The sequence below is a fragment of the Suricata suricatta genome, chromosome 15, assembly GCF_006229205.1.
Source record: "Suricata suricatta isolate VVHF042 chromosome 15, meerkat_22Aug2017_6uvM2_HiC, whole genome shotgun sequence".
NCBI lineage: Eukaryota > Metazoa > Chordata > Mammalia > Carnivora > Herpestidae > Suricata > Suricata suricatta.
In genome coordinates, this window is record NC_043714.1 from 24,388,671 (window position 1) to 24,410,069 (window position 21,399).

General features: G+C 35.4%; 1 long non-coding RNA gene across 1 annotated transcript; it reads right to left on the reverse strand.

Annotated features, from left to right (window-relative positions):
• Positions 1-11,847: 11,847 nt before the first annotated feature.
• On the reverse strand, positions 11,848-18,046 carry LOC115279213. Its single transcript, XR_003903287.1, has 3 exons — positions 17,959-18,046; positions 13,993-14,114; positions 11,848-12,595 (listed from the first exon to the last, which is right to left on the reverse strand). It is a non-coding gene; the product is annotated as an uncharacterized LOC115279213 (long non-coding RNA).
• Between the last annotated feature and the right edge of the window lie 3,353 nt (positions 18,047-21,399).

Genomic DNA, 21,399 nt, shown 5'->3' on the forward strand with positions numbered 1-21,399 from the left:
ATCTCCACCTCTGTCTCTCAGTCTGGGGTCACCTGTAAACTGGAAATGCACACCTTCACTGTTCTGCCCCCTGCCAGGAGAGATGGTCCCAGGAGGATGTACTGGGACACTGGGGTCCCACCACAGAATGGCCAGCCAGCCACCATCTTCTTTTCTGCAGGAATATAAGTAACCACATTATCAGACAACTGCTAATATTATTACATTTTCTAGAAGAGCAGCAATTAGCTTGTCATGAGTTGGAAAATGTATGTATTTATCCAAGACTATGTACTTCATTGTTCTAATTATTTGAAAATTAGTGCAAAGTCTTTCAGACTCTACAGTTTCCGATTAGAACTGAGTTTACCTGAAGTATCTCACTCATCTTGCCTCTGATCTCTATTCCCAAAGGACTTTTAGACAGACTTAAATTATTCTGGAGATGTACTTACATCAATAAAAAGGAAAATAATGTGCCAAAGCATTAGTAGTGTGTATCTTTTAAACTTTACTTTAAGAAGAATCACAACTTGGATATGGAAAGCTATAGAAAGTGTGAGCAAAATCGTTGCCATCTGATATAAATGTTTTCCAGATAAAGTAACTTTTAAAAACCTCTTCAAACTTTTTCTGCCAAAGTCAGAAAAACAATCATATTTTCTTTGAAATGGATTTGATTTATGAAAGCCATTCTAATAATTAATTATGTTGTCTTCTAACCTAAAGGGCCTTAAAATGGAAATCTGAAAGTCACAATTCTATTTCCTGTTCAAATATTATTTTCTGCTGGGCCCTGGCCAAAAATTAATTACAGCTTAAACATAGTTAATTTCTTTTTACCTATCTCAAGGTATGTTAGAGTAATTAGTGAGGGCAGAAAAGATTAAATAGAGCAGAAAAGTATTGTAAAAATTATGTGTTGTGTATTACTATTATACAATGAAATCATTTTATGCATTTTTATCAATTATATTTATATTTCTAAATTATACACACTTCATAGAATTTAGAATAATCTTTTATACACTAAAACTAATTCCTAATGCAAACACTGAGTAAATTCAACTTTACAACAAGTAAAAACAAAATAGAATCTAAAACATATTATCACTTGTTATTTGAGCAGGTAGTAAAATCACCAGAGAGGAATATGTAGCTGCAACCAGCCATTGAATTTTCAAGAAGCTCAGTAACCACGAAATGAATTTCACATCAAGACCATAATGAGAAAAAAGATTCCTGAATAATTTCCCATTTCTGGAATTGGATATGAATGAACAGAGAAGGCAGATCATTTCTAAACACAACATCTCATCCAATGGAGTGAATCTACACAATCTCTGTATTAGGAACCAACATTTGAAAAAAAAAGCGTGCAATCATTTTGGCATGTCCAGGCAATACTTATTTCAAATATAGTTCATTTCTTTCAGGCAACAACAAAGCATTTAGTTTAGTTTTGTTTGTTTTACAAATTGTTTTACAAATAATCGCAGCGTTCTTAAACGAATAACAGCAACCTTCTCTAATTCTCCTATGAACTTGTTTCCAGAGGGGAAAAAATGATGGTATTTTTGTCATCCCTTCCACATCTTCCAGCAGGTCATGTATAATTATAGTCCTTAGCTCTGTGACAATCCACCAATATTGTTTCCTGTGACTATGCTCCCATCACTTAAATGAAGAACTTCACTTTTTTGGGTTGATTTCATAATGGAAGTAGTGGACTTAACATCTTGCTTACGGTTAGTTGTCAACATATCTGTCTTTCCTGACAGATTAGAATAACGTTGCCTACCCTCTTACTAAGGTCATGGCATTTAACCATTTTAAGCCCCACGTTCTCATGTATAACATGTGGATAATAGTGATCTGCACTTCATAGGGATAAAAAAAACCATTGAATCAAATGAGGAGTATAAAGATGACAGTGTCTGACATATAGTAAATGCTCAATACATGTTTCTCGTTGTGCCTGACACATAGTATATAATCAACACACTGGAACTTAGGCCATTCTTATTCCCCCCCCAACTCTGTATCCTTTCAGGCTTTATGGATTCAGTTAGTACTTAGGATACCGCACTGTTTGTAGTACTTTATATTAGGATTCCACAATATATCATGGTTCTCTTGTGTGTTCCTCTCTCTCTCTCCCCCCCTCTCTATACACACACACACACACACACACACACACACACACATATATGAGAATATATATGTGGCGATGTAAGTTTGGTAAACACAAGACAAATTTAAAGAGAGTTTTCAATTTCATTACTGTGTTAACGGACATATAAATCTTCTATGCAGATTTCTTAAGACCTACTTGACCAATTTCCGCATCCACCACCTTTCTTTAAAACCGTTTCTCCAGTGTTGCCCTGTAATTTTCACCTGCTTAGTTTTTAATGGCCTGAGACATTAGTTGCATATAGGTTCATCAAGGGGAGTGGTTGGATCTCTGATTGCCTTTATACCTTTTTACAGCGCATCATCTGGATTGGTGACACTGGGCACTTTATCTTTAAACATCAACCTGACTTGCATATTTACCCTGCTCTTTAAAAATTTTAATGTTTTTATTCACTTTTGAGAGACAGAGAGAGAGCATGAGTGGCGGAGGGGCAGAGAGAGGGAGACAGAATCTGAAGCAGGCTCCCGGCTCTGAGCTGTCAGCACAGAATCCGACATGGGGTCTGAATTCAGAAACTGTGAGATCGTGACCTGAGCCGAAGTGGGATGCTTAACCCACTGAGCCACCCAGGGGCCCCACATATTGACACTGCTGACTGATGTGGCCACTGCTCCTTCTCATCTGCTTCTCAGAACCAGTAGTGTGCGGGAGTCCCCTAAGCATAGGGGCCTTGCTACTGTTCACAACCTCTTTGAATATCCCTGTGGTTCTCTGGTGCTGAGTTGTTAGGAAGCAGAAATCCTTATCCAAAGAGAATCACTGCTTCTCTCCTCCTCATTCTTTCCCAGGCTCCAGACCAAAAGTGGTCGGCTCCCTGTCAAGTTCTCAATTGGAGGATCAGATTTTATGTAAGGAAATCCAATGTGACAGAAATCCTAAGAGATTTCCTCCAGAAATTCCTAAGTAGGTGATCCATCAAGGGTGGAATTTTCTACAAGGGTCAGGCATGACCAGATCTCACTGGGGATTTAAATGGCCCCAAATGACAGCAGAACGTAAATCCCTTGAGGGCTCGTAAAGAATAGGTTCCTGAAAAAGTGGAGTGAAACGTCTTCGTCTCCAGAAAAACCTCTTGAGTCACATTTTAAAGTATCTGCAAAAATCAATCTTGCATATATAAACTACAGAAACCTATTGACAAAAGTAGTATATGGGAATACATTTAGGGGAAAGATAATTGAATATCTCCCTGTCATTAGAGCATTTCATAATAAAATGGTCATTTCATTTTTATTTGCATCATGAAGTATTGCCCAATTGATATTATTGTTTATATACATATGCCTTCTGTTCACATTGTGTCACTGTAGAAAGAATACCTTAAGGAAGAAATCTAATAACCTAGTCTGGAAATTTTGTTAGTAAACATTTTTAAAAGGATAAAGAATGCAATGAGGAAAATAAAGATGTTCTCATTTTACATCTCTATATTTTATTTGAAATATATAAGCCAAAACAAATTAGTCTCACACCCAAACTGAAGAATGCACTAGATTTTCAGATTAAAACTATGACTTTGCTGGGTAAGTTTGATAAACTTTGCCAAATAACTTTCCGCCATTTTGTCAGCCTCTCCTCCCATTGTTTCCAAGAACTATTTTAGGCCTTGATGAGCCACAGGCCTAGGGGCTGCTCTGGGCCTGAAAAGAAGATAATAGGCCTTTATTTTGTAGTAGGGAAACTGCAATTGAAGATGAGGTTCAAGGGCAAGAATGAGTTTTCTATAAGGGTCTTTGCCTTGAGAGCTACTTTGGCACACAATGCCACCTTAAGGGGGATACTTGGGGGGTGGGGGCCCTCGTGCTAACCCTGCGTCCACCATTTCATTAATTTTTCAACAGAGACAAAGAGCGCTTTAAACGTTGTATCTTAAAGACTTTTTCAACCTCCATGTATGTAAGGGTTTCACGGGTTTTTGCCGAGCAGTAGAGCAGTAGCATCTTCGCTGACTAATAAGCACAGCTTCCATGCAATGCTCCAGCTCAGATCATACATCTTGCAGAAAAATAAAGTTGTACTGTTTGTATGGATCACTCTATTTAATAAAAAAAAATCCTCCAGGGGCACCTGGGTGGCTCAGTCGGTTGAGCATCTGACTTTGGCTCAGGTCATGATCTCACCGCTGGTGGGTTTGAGCCCTGCATCGGGCTCTGTGCTGACAGCTCAGAGCCTGGAGCCTGCTTGGGATTCTGTGTCTCCCCTCTTTCTACCCCTCCCCTGCTAACATTCAGTCTCTCTCTGTTTCTCAATAATAAATAAATGTTAAAAAATTAAATTATTAAGTTAAATTAAATTGTTAAAAAGTCCTCCAGACTTTTCAAATTAGAACCTGCCAGCCAGTGGCCACAACACTTAATTTCAAGTCCTCTGGCACAGGGTCTTCAGTTTGAAGAAGGTGCTACCTCAGCACAAGGACCTTATGTTTTTGTGGCTACAAGCCTGTATCAGCAACATTAGGTACTGTTTCATTTACTTATTTATTTATTTACTTATTTATTTATTGTAAAATATTTATTTATTTTTGGAAGAATGTATGCAGGGGAGAGGCAGAGAGAGGGAGATAGAGAATCCAAAGCAGGCTTTGTGCTGACAGGCTGACAGCAGGGAGATGGATGTGGAGCTTGAACTCATGAACCAAGAAATTATGACCTGACCCAAAGTCAGACACTCAACCGACTGAGCCACCTACATGTCCCTATTTAAAACCTAAATTTAAGAAGGAAAATCGGCTTAGATTCAGCACTTTTACCATAAATTATAGTTTCTGGGTAGATGAAATTAATTTGGGAGGCAGAGGTGAACTAAAATACATTCCCTAAAAGTTCCCAAATTCTGTTTCTGATTATTTAAAAAAAGAACCATAGGGTTTGTATTAAGCCCTCTATCATGAGGAAAAAATAAAAATTTTAACACCTACCATCAGTGTTGCTGTGGGTATACCTCTCTTTTTACTTTATAGAGGAGTAAATAGTCACATAAAGTATTCATTAATAGCCAAGAAACAAATCAGACTTTCCCTTAGGCAACCTTAACTAATGCACTCATCTCTATTAGAGAAGATTTTAATTGAGTAATATTAAATATATGTATCTTTTTACTGTATTCTAATTTGGTGCTCATATCTATCATGATGGTTCATTTAGAACAATACCTTATAACAATTAATACTTGACATAAATATTGTACATATTCAAGTCTTCCCTTTTTATTGTCTTCCTGAACTACTTTGCAAGATTTTTCTTCTTTTTCTCTGGAATGTATCAGAACCTTAGAGAACTTAGAACAATAAGACTATATACCTATAAAGGTATTCACACATAAGAACCATAAAGATACTATATTGTGTGTGTGTGTGTGTGTGTGTGTGTGTGTGTGTGTGTTCCACATGAGATAAATGTATCGTCAGTTATTCTGGCAAAATTATTTTCTTAACCACCTTAACTTTAAGAAACTTTTTAATTCTACTTTTTATTTTGAATTATTGCAAAACGTTAGGGAAAAGCATACTTACTTGTTCATGTGTTAGCCACCCAACGCGCCAATAGTGCCACCAAATCCTTGACCCCACCCCCTGAACTCACTAACTACATTGGCTAAATCCTTGACCCAGAGCCAGGGGAAGTGAAAAGACCAGGTGATTTTTTTTCAATATCATTTGATTTGTACTGAGGAATCCCAGAAGTTTCCAGATAAATCTTCCACTTCCAGACAAGATTGTGCAATCTCCATTTCACCCATTCTCTCTTTTCTTGTCAAGTTCTAAGAAAGAATCCTCATCAGAATTTGATACAGACCTACCAACTCTATATTTTATTTTCAAAAGAAGCACCATAAAGTTTGTGAAGTTTTAAATAACAAATTCTATTTCTAGCCTTCTTTCACAATCAGTAACTGTAGCAAACACAGGGAAGAAAAGAAAACATGAGAAAAATATGAGAAAATCAATTTTATCTCTGCAATTACAGGAAATAAACTCTATGGAATATTATTCTTGATTGGATTGGATCTGAATCATCAAATGAAAGACACTTTATCCATTTGGCTTATTCATAGAATTGTGCTTTATTACATTATATAGTAAAGTGGAAGATATTGGGTGAGTCATTTAACTAGTCACCAAGGCTCATTCAGGAAAAGACCACCCCTGGTGCTCCATATGTTATGATAGAGGCTTAGAAAAGAAAATGTATTTTATAGCTATTATCAATATTAGTCACAATGCCTTCTTTTGTTGTGCTAGGGAAGATAGTTTGTATAAAAACAAAAGAAACCAGTGACCCAGGAGGTAAATGGTTTGCCTAGTGTCACAGAGAGGTTGAGCAACAGAGAGAGATCAAGGTCTGGCTCCAGCTACACAAACCAGTACAGCACACGACTCTCATAAATGCATGTAGTTGTTAAGAGGGTTCCTATCCCCAGGAAGACATTACTTACATGCTTCTTTGGGTGAAGAGGGATGTTAAGCCACAGGTTGGTTTTTGCTTTTGTTTTTTCAATCTACCATGGTAGATGAGTACAATTGAGTTAAATAAAATACCTTACCATCCAGGGAAATGTGCTAAAAATAATGAGAAAAGACCACCAAACTTAATATTTTTTCTTGATTAGGGATGAAGTTAAAGTGTTCAGATACTCAGAAACTGTTTCCCAATGTAAGAAATCATGTTTGTCCCCAAAGAAAGTCATATGATAAACACATGTGCTTGTAAAACAGCCCACTCCAAACCACGTACTGAAGTGAAAAAGAGAGTTGAAGATGTATTTTATTTGATGAGTCGTACACAAATCTTAGTATATGTTCACAACCTCATTAAATAAATGCGGCTCCCTTGGAACAAACCAAACATGGTCACAAACTTCCTCAGCCTATTTCGGGAAACAGAACTGCTGGGCGAGTTAAGTTTCAGGCCGCAGACCAACCACAAGAGCCACAAATATGGCCGGATGGATAAATTTGGAAACCCATAGTGCAGAGCAGGGGATTCCTTAGAGGCCTGGGAGGAGACCACTGAGTAGTTACTCAGAGAATTACCGTATTTGTTCATATATGACATATTCGGAAAGTGCAAGTTGCAACATTGACACTGCTTCTAGATCTATGCCCTAATTTCACGTGTGCTTGAAAACCAATATGGTAAAATTGGGCTGGCTGGGCGGAACAAATAGATTTCAGGTCTGCATGTACACACACACACATACACACACACACACGGAAAATGTCCACATTTCTAAGTAAGGTATTAATTTTTGACCTATTATTATAGGTCAAATATATTATTAATGCCCTGGCATCTTTTAAAGTCTCCGATCAGGTTTTCTGCAAATGTGCAAGGACCTCACAGGTGTATGGAGACATTCTTAGGGATTCAGGTAGTCTCTTAATTTTTTTCAGTGTTAGGTTTTCACTGTTCTGATAACCTTTCAAAACTTAATATAGCATGTTCTGGATCAGCTGGAGGATCCCAAACTGCCATTTCATTTGTGCTTACAAACAAATTGATGCCACATGGTATTTCTAAACGGGAAAAAAAGGCTTTAATATATAAACCATGCATTCACCCTCAAATGAAGGCCAAATGCTGTCATGATTTACTGTACAAAAGGAGTTTTCACAGCAGTTCCCAAAGGGCAAATTGGGGTGAACTGAATCATCACATAACACATGGTAATGTAGACCTCGCAGCCCTGCAACAAGGAAACTGTAAAGGCAGATCTTTGTGCCAGGACCTCGGGCTTCCCCTTCCATGACATATTTGGACCATGCATCAAGGCTACGGGGAATCCGGAGATGAGCACCAGCAGCGGGCGTCCTGTAGGACATGATTCTCGGAAGGCTTTAGCGAAACACATGACAGTGTGATGGAGGCATAAAGAGAAGCTCACCTTTCAGCATACAACAGGATTATAGAAGAGCAAATTTGGGCAAAAATAACTAAAATGAAAGAAATATCCTTGACAGATGCTTTGTCATGCAAATTAGGTCTATTTAAAAATTCAGTGTGCAGCAATTATAGATTAAAAGACTGAGAACTTTCTGGGAAGCATGTTGTATCTCCTGCTATGATGCTCAGTAAAGTTTGAACACAGTTGTAAGACAAGCTGTAAACAGTGGTGAGACATGGTCCCCACCTTTAGGGTACTTCCATTTTAAGGAAGGAGACAGCCTTCCAAAAAGTTAATTTCAGTGTAATTGGGATACTATGGAAGAAAGAGAAGAGCACTTTTCTAATCTGATACAAAAGAAGGACCAAATAATCAGGAACCAAAGCAGGCTTATGAAGATGTGCATCAGAAGAAGTGGAGTCACAGCATTTTATAGATAAAAATAAGAATATCAGACACAAAGTCCACAACAGAGGCACGGTCCTAAAGAGCAAGTATTGGCTCTTCTGCTAAACATCAACACAACACACACTGTGCAGAAATAACATTTGAGTCACTATACTTGCTTAGCACATTGTTCTTAATTCAAACTCTGAGGGTCAGACTTCTCAACTCATCCTGCTGCTCGTCATATAAAGTCACAAAGCATCAGTGTACCAATCGCACATTTTCTAAAGTAGTGACAAATAATCCGAGCCTCTTAGAGTATTTCTCGTTATCTCAAAGGGCATTGCAAATAACTTAAACACAATTTTCAGTCTTTTCAAAATTGAAGAAAAAGGCGTTTGTATGGGAAAATCATTTTTAATTTAAGGTACACCTTATTATGCCTTTAAAAGTGGGAGAAAAAGTGGTGCCTTCTTACACTAGCAAAAGAATCAGAACAATTCAGACTGAAACTGTGCTAAACCGATCAGAGCTCTGTGGCTTGGTTAGCTAATGGTAAGCCAAGATCGCCAGACGTATCTGCAAGAACCACATTTTAGTTTTTCATTCTCATTCCAGAGTAACTTATAAATAGTGAGGGCTAAAAAAGTCTTCTGCCTCTGCTGCTTTAAGGTCAGTGCCTCAAATCAGCCTGGAAAGCCGAAATCCAGTGAGTCCAAAGAGCCCCTCGTAGTTCGGATGCTTACAGCTTTCAGCCGTAAGCCTACAGATATCACAGAAGCAAGTTGCGGCACAAAACTGAAAAGGTTGCAAGCTTCAAAGCGAATTCTAAGTAATCGGGTCTTGAGCTGAAAGTACTCTAGAAATCTGATGAAGTTCAATAGCTAAGTGCCTGACATCAGTTTCAATAAATTGGAAACTGTGAACTTATTTACAATAGTACCTATTCTCCCCAGCCCCACCCAAACTCCTGGGATTCTATTGTAATTTATACACAGAGAGTGGTGTAATAAAAACCTAGAGAAGAGAAATGTACAGCATAAAAAGATCAGTCCTAATTGCAGTTGATGTCGGCGTTGGGTAAGAATTTTGCCTTCTGGAAGGTTATCCAAAGCAAATTCTGGACCCTTGGAGAGTGTTGGGCTTTATTTATTGTTCGGCAATATTGCCTCCCTTTTTCCAGTGTTCTTTGTACTTCAGAAATATTTTGTGCATATCCCTGTTTTGCAGCCTAGCTGCTGATTTCAGTGAAAAATGGATTTATTCCTGTAAATATTTTTCTTTTCGTTGTTTGCATTCTTTAACAATAAAAACTGCATAACTTCATTCCCCCAGGAAGTGATAGAAGCCAGGCAGAAATTATTTAAAAGAAAAAAATGAGATTAATATTTCCATTTAGCAAAACAGGAGGAACTAAGGTAGTATAAAAGGGTCATGAATTCACAGGTAAGATTATCTGTAGTGTATCATCTTCATAAATATAACTGAGAACATGATTTAGAACTCAGTTTTAATTTGAAATAAACATGTAACTTACTGAAACTAAATTGTTTAAAACAAAATTAAAAATTATCCATTAGATTTTTCGACTTTGTCTTTTAGTCATCTTATATCTTTCTTGAAATTTCATCCTGTAAGCATGTTTTATTAATGATCTATTAATAAGCATTCACTTAAAACATGACTGATTAAAAAGTAGACCTGATTTTAGTGAGCGTTCTGAAAATGTTTCATTTATTGAATTCATTGAGGTTTAAGTTCCCATTTATATAGCTAGAGGGTAAATTACAGATACTCATGCTTGTTTTGTCATTATAATGAAAGCATTACTCATATTTGCAACACTAATTAAAATTCTGCTTTGACCCATATAAATTCAGCTTCTCCCTCAGATAATTTTCAAATCTTTATATAAACTTTACTATACATGGGTATGACAATGAAAGTATCTATCTTTAATATAATATAATCAAGATTAAGAGAAAGTAAAAATTAGGTTCAGACTTTTTAATACTTCAGGGTACATTTTTAGTACCCTACGGAGGGAATTAGTTCATACGACTCCCATTAACTTTAATGGAACCTGTATGGGCAAATTGTATGTTGAAATTCTTCGGAAGTTAAACATGAGTTGAGTTCACTAGCTTCATTTTTTCCTTTTTGGAACTCTAGTTTTGACTACTTTTACTTTCCAATGGTCTAAAGGGAAGACATATCAATAAAAATGATTAACATAAATGTTTTCCAAGTTTTATAAGCCCTCATTTTTCATACATTTGCCCAGAAGTTAGAAATCGGCAAACAATGCCTAATAGCATTTGAGACTCAATTAACATGTAAATTCAGCTGAGTAAAGAGCATAGTTTTTAATATGAACATCATAGCTTTCTTTAAATATGAATATTATAGCACTTTACTGTCCCCCAGTGTTTATTCATTTTTCACATTTCTACTTGTAATTACAATAGCAAAATCAAAGACTTTACATTTTCAATACATTACAATTTGTTTTGCATTCCTATCAATCTATTACATGTTTATATTTGAAATGAAATGTATCTGAAATTCTATATATTGATCTTATTAAAATATTGTATACAGTCCTTAGGCACTCTTGGGAAAGAAGCATATGGACAGTTAAAAATTAAGACATGATCACTAGCAAAAGGAACCTAACTGTTCTTCACCAGTATCAGCAATATCTTTCCACAACTGTAAATTTAATCATTGGACTATGCAGTGAAGTTATGATCAGCTAACAAATCCATTCAAAAGTACTTAGTATAATATTGAATTTACATTCATCACACAGAATACAAAAAAAGATAAATGAAGATTCCTCTAATGTCAGCTCATCCAAGATGTTCGTAGCACTATTAAATTTGGAAATTTGGATTTCTCTCAGTTTTCTCTTTTTCTCTATCAAAGTGATCTATCTAAATTTATCTACAAAATGCATTTTGTAGAAATTCATCATTTAAAAAATTGGCTTAAAAATTTTTTAAAGAACCCTCAGTGTGAATGTAAGAGAATCTTTCATTTTTACCTTATTTGGACATCTAAATAGACCAAACTGGATTCATCAGACAAAAGACCTGGTTTAATCAGGAGCAAAAAGCAGACACTAATAAAAGCATTGATAATTAACATCATAAGTCATTTAATCTTGGATAAATGTTTCATTTTAAAAAAGGATTGGTCAAATAAATTCTGTTACATGAGTGAAGTTTCCTGTAAAAAAAATTAGTTAGTTATCATGTGAAAATCTGAATCATGCATACCATCAATGAATATTAGCATTGCAAGTAACATTAGCCATCTAGTCTATGCCATTATTTTTTATCTTATTTATGTAGGCTCTACATGCAACATAGGGCTTGAACTCACAACCCCAGGATCAAGAGTGTTCTACTCACTGACCAGCCAGGCACCCTCTATGCCACTATTTTAAAAGTGAAGAAATTGAGCCTCCAAGGAGTTAAGTGATTATCCTAAGGTCTTCCAGCTACTTAGATTAGAATCTAAATCTCGTGCATTCATTCACTGAGCAATTTTTTTACTCAGCACCTGGACAACATTAGGAAATTGGGTAAAGTGATAAACAGAACATACAAGATCCTTGCCATTTTGGATCTGACATTCTAACTCAAGAAATAAAAGAAAGAAGGGCATAAGTAAAGCAAAAAGACAATTTCAGATTGGACACATACTCAAAAGGACTTGGTGTAATTTTTACCAACTAAGAATGCAGCTAATTGATAGTATTTCTCTTCTCAACTCTCAGTAGTTCTTTCCTCTTTTCAAGTTAAAAATAAAGACAGACTTATCAGTGATCTATCTATCATACATCTCATTGGTCAAATTCTCTCAATAGATATACACATATTCATGAAACACGTCGACATTTGCCACACGTCATCACACTCGTGTTTGTCAGCAGTCAAAGATGGCCACTTTTATCAGAGTTTTTCACTGACTCCTGCAATTTTGGATTGTTGAGATTGTCCCTGTGTCACAGGAGAAGTTCAAAGACTGAAAACCCAAGACCATGTGCTCAAAATAATTTCAGGAAAGTGTAGGGCTAAAGTTTCTCCTCCAGAGCAAATGGTTGTCCCTCCATGGTTATTTCTCATTCCATGTGATTTTCTGTGTAGAGAACAGAAGAGAATTTGAAAGATGAGGTGGAGTATGAATCTAGCTGCTTGTAATTCTATGAAATGATATTGACTGTCTTATCTTCAATGTCAGACAGTAAAACTGCTTCCTCTAACTAGCATAAGAGATTCTCAGTGCTTTTGTCTTTCATTTTTTCTTAATGCATAATTTATATATGGCCCATTTATTAATAACCATGAAGTGTTTTACCTGGAAATCTGCTCACAAAAGAACAGAATATACAGAATTAAAATGAACATTTCATAAGATAGATATTATCTTTATATTTAAAAAAAACCTGCCCTAGTTAATTCTTCCTGAGAATGTTGGATAAAATCCAACAGAAATTATTCAATTATTAATATAACTATATTTATCACATTAAATAAGAATTTCAACTATATCCTGGTTACTGATAAATCTCAAGGGGAAGAAAACATTTTTAATAATGACATATTCTACCTAGAAGAGAAAATATTTCGATGAAGCATCATTTTTGTGCATTTCTTGAAGGCAGAGAAACTTTATTATTCATCTTGTATGTATTTTTCTTGCTTAGCCTAATAGCATTACATTGTAATGATGACAAAACCTATAATAGCTAATATTTGTGAAATAATTAGTGTTTGTGAGGCAACAGTCTTCTAAGTTACGTACTATTATCATGTCATGTTACCAATGAAGAGAGTTTGAATATTTTGCCCAATGTCACTCAGTTGAGGAGAGGAAGAGCTGGGATTTGAATTGAAGCATCTGACCCCAGAACCCAGCTTCTTAGCCAGTAACTCTACTATTTGCCACAATCTGCTCAGAGTAGATGTTACAAAATACATTTAAATTAAATTGAAATCCTGATAGATTATTCTCCTTGATATAAGCTGTTAAGATGACAGACTTGTGAATACATGTTGAGGGTAAAAAGTAAAGCATTCAGTTCACTGAATATTCTATGTGTGCCAAGTATTCTAGGCCTTACGGAAGTCTAGAGCTGAGAAATTACTTTAGCAATCATTCCAATCCAATCCCTTCCATTTTCAGAAGTGGACCCAATCCTTTCTGTGAGCAGAGAGGTGATTCAGGTTACTTAGGGAGCATACAGCTTGCTAATGGGAAAGTCCAATTTCCTAATTTCCAAGCAAAAAAGTTTGAATTACATTTATTTTTGTTTCTTTATTTATTAGAAAGTGAATTATACCTAGATTGTCGCTTTATATAATATGGCAGACTCTTGAGTGTCCTCTATCATCCCTAATTCTTGATGTCCATGATCTTATGTGATGTCCTCTCCCTGAGTGTGGATGAGATCCGTGGTTGACTCTTAAGCACCAGAAGAAGGTAAAAGCGATGAGATGTATTACTGACATGTATGTGGTTATTAGATTACTTACATAAGGCCATAGCTCCCATTTTGCAGGAATCTCTCTTGCTCTTTCTGGCTTTGATGACACAAGCAGTCAGGTTGGAATGTGGGAAGGTATTGCCGGAACCAAGAGCCTGTATGGATCTCCAGCTAAGAGCCAGCAAGAAAATGAGGACCTCAGTCCTACATCCACAAGAAAATGAGGCATAGCAGTAACCTAAGTGAATTTGCAAGTGGATCCTTCCATAGTTGAACATTCGCATAAGAACTCAACCTTGACAATGCCTCCACTGCAGGTTTTTACAGGACACAGCTGATCTGTCCTTAGACTCCCAATCCACAGAAATTGTTAGATAATAAATATCTGTTGTTTCAAATTACCACTTATAGGATATTTTTTATACAATAATAGAAAACTAATGCATGCAGTCTTCTTTATTATGGCAAGAATCTGATGCTGAATTTAATTATTCTCAAGCTAAGTAAGTTTAGCTAGGTAAGGTTTAATTACTTTTTAAGTCATAGGAGAATCTCATTAAATATTTATTGAAGGAAGGAGTGATAAAACATCCTTACTATAATGTCACTAAGGAAGAAGTGAAGTCTGATCATGGTATTAATATTATAACTTTTTTGAAATTATTATTACCTTAAAAACACTTATTCTTTACACATAGAAAATGAAGTTGCAGTCAACTTTGATTTGGCTTTAATTTGAATATAATTTTAGAAAGTAAGAAATGACTTAGCCTCTAGAAATCTGTTGTGACTTTTCTACATATTGGTATCCATAATGCTATCATAACTCTTTCTGTTACTGTAGGGTCAATGCTATAAAGCATTCATCAGTGTGAGTTTTGAACAATTATTCCATGTTTACATTCATTAAAATAACTGCTTTTGACTAAATTCTTCATTTTAAAACTCTACATCAAACTTGAAATGGCATTTATCTTATTCTATGTTATTCAGACATTCTATAATGTCCAGTAAAAGGTCTTCAAAAACCAACTGGCTATGAAAAACAGATATGTGGATGCAAGTGTTCAATGAAACTCTTAACCTGTTTTTTTTTTAATGTGACTATCCATAAAGTTAAGATATATTGGAGCTAAATTCTATAGCGGTTCTATAGTCAATTTGTCATTGACTGTAACAATACTAAGAGTATAGGCAAATGAAGTTAAGTTATAATAGCTACTAAGACAATCTTAAATTTAAAATATAGGGATTTTATTTTGTACCCTTAAAAGGAGCTTGCAAAATTGTTGATTTTCAGGCATATAATGTTTCTAGAGTACTGAAAAAGACTAATTTACCTCTATTAAAAACATTTTTAAATCATCCAGTTTGTTTCATTTTACAGGTGAAATATTGAAGCTCAGGGAGAGACCAATTCAAGGACAAGAAAATGGTCAGTGACAGACTAGCTTTAGCAATCTGTTCTCCTGAATTTTACTAATAAACAAAGACCTCGAATTTCTTGTGCATTCATCAGACTTCAATAATGGAAAGAGTCACAAAGACAGAACATAGCAGTTATGTGTTCTTGTCTTATCTTAAAATACAAGAAGCTAAACATGAGAAATCTTAGTTTCCATATATAGATGTATGCATTCTGATGCACAACAGGTACCAAGTAAAGGTTAATAAAAGGAAATTGGAAGTAATCATTTCCCAAAAGAAAAGGATGAATCTTAAGAAATCATGGTTGTGGAGGAGTAGGTGTACAGCATGTCAATACATCAAATCATTTTTAAAAATTAATTTATTAAAAAATAGCTAGTGGGATTCACTGTGTTTGCTGAATCTGAAACATTACATTTTGTACTTTGGAAAGAAACTAGATAGTATTTATCATTCTAGCCACAAATAATGAAAGCCAGAATATTAAAAATAATGAAATTTGAAAAAAAACCTAGAAATTCAAAAATATTAAATAAATTATAGATTCTTGATAACACATGAGAGAGTTCAGAATTTATTTCTAGAGATTATAAAGTATGTATCAGTTTAGCAATTTACCATCTCTATAAATGTTACATATACTATATTGATGAAAAAGTAGAACTATGAGAACTTAAAATAGTTTTAGAAAGTCTAAAATAACCAAATGCTGTCCAACTCTAATGTTTACTCACATTTAAAATTGAAAATCTACATTTTAGGATTGCTTTTTGTCCATTCCACAATGAAATATTGCCTTTTTCTTCTACTTAGACAAAAGAGCAAAAGTGTATAGAAAAGGGAACATATTTTTACACACATCTTATGGTAACTATTGGGATACAAAAGCAATTGGAAAAACTGAAAACAATATTTTACAAACAGTACTCTAAAAGGACACCTCTCAAAACAACCTGTTTCCCAGGTAACACAGGGGCATCAGTAAAAATAAGAAAGCTTTTACCAACTTTTATTGGCTGGAGTGGATGAACTTAGGAACTCTTTAGAACTGCATGTTTTTCATATTCAGTATGCCTGCATGCATATATGTGTATAGATAATTGCTATGCCTGTACCAAGGATATGAACTGTGTAAAATTACTGTAGGAAGTTGTAAATGATGTATGAAATGAGAAATCTTTGCCCACTGGCAGTACATAGATAGAACAGAGATAGTGACGTACAAGCTCTTCTCTGTCATTTGTCATAGGATTCATCTTATAAAAGGCAGAACATATCAATAAACCTGAGTGTCAAACATGCATACTAAGCAATATATATTATTTCTCTTTTTCTCCCATCTTTCTTAAAAACCAGTTTACAAAAAACCTTTGTGCCCAAGGTCAATGCGAAAAACTTCTCTACAAATGAGTTCAAATACCCATCCCCAAACATTAAATCCAGCAATTGTAAATAGCACAATGTGAGTGTGACTTTATACTGATACTCAGTATTGCTGATTTCAGACTTGCCACCCAAGGTAAGTCTTTTTGTGAGGATGTATACAGAGGCTTTATTTATCTACAAGATCTAAAATGCAACCGTTTAGAGGGGCGCCTGGGTGGCTCAGTTGGTTAAGCCTCCGGCTTCGGCTCAGGTCAGATCTCACGTTTGCGGATTTGAGCCCCGCGTCAGGCTCTGTGCTGACAGCTAGGTCAGAGCCTGGAGCCTGCTTCCGGTTCTGTGTCTCCTGCTCTCTGCCCCTCCCCCTCTCATGCTCTGTCTCTCTCTGTAGCAAAAATAAATAAAACACTAAAAATGTTAAAAAAATAAAAATAAAAAAATAAAATGCAACCGTTTAGAAACATCTAAGGGTAGCATTGACAGTTTCATCTTGCAACCCGATGTGTAAAAGATTTCAGATTTCACCCTATTGTTGACTTGCCAGAATAAATGAAACAACACCTTTCTCCTAAAATTCTTGCGGTTGACCCCTCAGTCCCACTCACCAATCCCCAAATCAAATAATTGATCCAACAATTATGATAATTAAGCTTCCTTATGTTCAATGCCATCTCATCACAAAATGCTGTATTTCCTACCCGGAAATCAAACCTAAGAACAGAAATAAAAACAAAACAGAAAAATAAACTCTTTGCAAGTTGGCATTTATGTTAGGTGATGGAATTTAAGTTTAGAAATGAAAACAGAACTGGTGAAGCAAAGCTGTGCTTATGTAAAAAAAAAAAAAAAAAAAAGCCAATACGATCTAGTAAGTTTATGAGAGGATGGGAAGTATAAGCCAAAGTATCTTTTTGGTCTTCAAGTGGTTAACAGCTTACTAATGCAGAGCTGAAAATATAAGAGATGATGCTTCTCAATGACATAGGAACTTTATTTTTTATGTACACAGAAGGAAATTTTAATATTCATGAATCGCATCTTGCCCAATTTTGAAGGTGTTCCTTCATGTGCCAGCAATTGTTTTGTTGCAATAATAATAACATAATCAAATTTTAACAATAAAGAATATGTTCTGGCATTTGACACTTTTTACAGGATGCTTCTGAAAATTCTTTCTAAAATTGTAAAACGAATCTTTCCTTACCAATGGAGTTCATCTCTTCTTGGAATCATAACCGATTTTTCTTTTGCTTGTTGGAAGCGAAATATCTGATTTTATTTCCCATCAGTAGACCACACAGATGAATGAGTTTTGTTTTGCATATGAGGCACATAAAAATGATGGTATTGTTTTGTTGCTGTGAATAGAGTCAACAAAAGAGCATAAGACAAAACAATATCTGGTTTATTTTCTAAGTAGAATGCAAATATTATTACAACAAACACACAAACAGAAGAAATTAATTTAAAATGTTCAGTAAGAAAAAGCTTTCAAATGATGGCTCAATATTTAGATTATATTTAAAAGCTGTATGTTTTCACCACCACCTTTAAGATTAAGATACACAAATGTTTTTGTTTATTTCTTATTCTTTTTGCCTTCCTCCCCTCACGCTTGCCCCGTTTTATTTTGTGCTGCGTTGGCCACTGAAGTGCTATTATTACCCACTCGGCTCCTTGTCCAAGACCCAGCTCTCGGTCCTCTTCCTAGCTTGGAGGAATTGTCTCTGTTCCTCGTTTCTCCTTCGTTCTAAGTATTGGTCTATACGGAAACTGAGGAACCAGGATTTTAGCATCTGACTGCTCTTCAATTCCTCTCCCATGGTATGTTCATGTTTTTCATTGTTTATGTGATCAAAAACACAAAAGCTGGGAAAATTCTGAGAGCACCAGCTGGGTGGACAATTAAGAACACACTTGCCCCCGTCCATACATCAGATAATTATCCCCGCCATCCGTGCGATGTTGTCAAATACAGTCGGAAACAACATACTTTGTTTCCCATGAAAAATAAAACATCTCCATCCCACCCACTCACCCCTTCCTGCGCTGCCATCACATCAGTGGGATTGATTTGTATCAGTGAAGTAGGAAAAAGTCTGTGAGGCAAGGAAAATAGGGCTCACTTCTGATATTGATCAGATCCTCTGAGTTAAAACATCAGTAAAATCTCTCTCGTATGATTATATTTCCTCTTAAGTAGAGGTAATTATTAAAAACTGTAGGAGTCATATCATCAGGTTATATATTTTTATTTCTCTTTGTGTATATATATAAAAGCACATCAAAATCCACATAGGACTTTATGCAATTCATAACATATTCACATGGATCTCTGGATCAGAGATCTCCCCCATTAGGAAATATTTCTGTGGAATTTGGTTGATTCCATCTATTGAAATACTTAGACCTATGCAGTGAGAATGCTACGTAGAAGTCAAAATGCGCCATAATTTTCCTTTAATCAAAAATTTCATCAACAATTGTCTCTTAGTGAGAATTTTGCCTGGTACCTTTGGTTAATTGGAGGGACAGAGAACATCTGTCAAATCCTTTTGTTGGTTCAAAGCACATTTCTGTTCTCCCCCCGCCTACCTCCTATTTTCTTCTGGTAGCTGTACTTCCTGCTAACCATTTTCCCAAATTCTTTTCTGGAGATATTTACTCAGCTGATATCCAAAATTGATACCAGAGTTCATTTGCATTAAAAAAAATGCTACATTTATTGTGAGGCCTGGATGGCTTAGTCTGTTGAGCATCTGACTTCGGCTCAGGGCATGATCTCACAGTTCTGGGTTCGAGCCCCACCATCAGGCTCTGTGGTGACAGTTGGGAGCAGGATCCTGCTTTAGATTCTGTGTCTCCCTCTCTCTGCCCCTCTTCTACTCATATGTCCCTCCCTCTCCCAAAAATAAACATTTTTTTTAAAAAGCTACATTTGTTAAAGGCATACATAAAGTAAATGGCTTATGACTATAAATTGAGTTTATGCCGATTTCTATTTATTATTTATTTATTTATTTTATTTGAAAGAGAGAGAGCGCGCACATGAGCACATGCATGCACATACTTGGGGAGGAGGCAGAGGAAGAGAGAGAGAGAGAGAGAGAGAGAGAGAGAGAGAGAGAGAGAGAATCTTAAGGAGGCTCCAAGCTCAATGTGGATGCCAACCACAGGACTCCATCCCTGGACCCTGGGATCGTGACCTGAGTGGAAATCATGAGTCAGATGCTCAACTGACTGAGCCACTTGGGTTCTTTACACTTCCTTTTCAAGGACAATTTTGTATTGAGGAATGGTGTTTTGTTAAATTTAGTTATACATGATTTCTAAAATTGGGAAAGCAGTCTTTACTTTTCTTACGATGCATTGATTTGTGAAAATTCACATATTTTTGTAAACAGTTTCTTTTGCCAGAATATAATCAGAAATTGCACGATAAATTATTTTGTAATTCACACACTTTTGCCTAATCTTCGTACTAAAAGGTAATTAGACTGTATTTATGGACCACTTAATTTAACCAATTTTATTAAAAGTGTGAAGCCAATTATTTCTATCTATTGAGAATGATGTTACCTTGGTTTAAAAAAAAAGGTCACAACTGCCATGAAGACATTATGAAAAGTTTTCCATGCTTGATATATACTAATATCATGTAACTATACACAGCGAATTATGAAATAATGAAATATGAAATAGATATTTTGGCTATTGGAAAAAAATAACCCTTTTTTTGACTGCTCAATGGCAAGTAACGTAAGCCTTTTGAAATAAAGATGCATAGCAGTCCTCTGTGACAGCTGACTTCTCTGTTTTCTTTCCTGATGAATTTCTCTAAACAATTACCCACACTTTTAGAATTTCTTTTCTTTTTGTATCTTAAAAGGGTTCCAAAAAATGTTTTGATGCCTATTAGTAGTTAGTTGTATAGTTATTTTGAAATATAAGCTGCCTTCATTCTATATCCATTCTGGAAAGCCGAGCTTAAATTTTGCAACAATACAGACATCTATCTTTAGAATATTATATTATATTATACCAAATTATATTATACCAAATATTATACCAAAGCCAGGCAAAACTGAGTTTAAGTGACAAAATATTTCCTTTCAGGAATTTAAATATCTTTTGCCTTATATACTAACTTCTGGTAGCTTTACTTTTTACAATACTATACTAGGAAAAGTAAGCCTTACATAAGAGGAGGGAAATTTCATGACTAACTTTAAAAAAATCACCACTGAAGCGTAATTCTCACTTAAACATGGAATAAAATGAAATTTCATTGCAATTAGAATAAAAACTCTACCACCTACCTAAAATATGTTTGCTATTTGGGAAAATATGTTAAATGCAAATTTGGTATCAGAAAGTCTTGTGTAGTCAATGATTCATTTGTGTATAAAATTGAAATTAATGGCATGCAGTATGCATTATTTGCAAGCATCCTAGAAAAAGAAGATACTTCAAGTTTCATTCTGCAACAGGGTGTATGCCTATCTCCTTTGAGTACTGTACCAACCATATTTGCACCAAATGCAAAGCTGATTTACGTCTCAAATTCTAACTCAAAATTTTGCTCTGATTTTGAAGACTATGTAAGACTAGGGGTTCCAGCCAACATCATGATAAACAATATTCT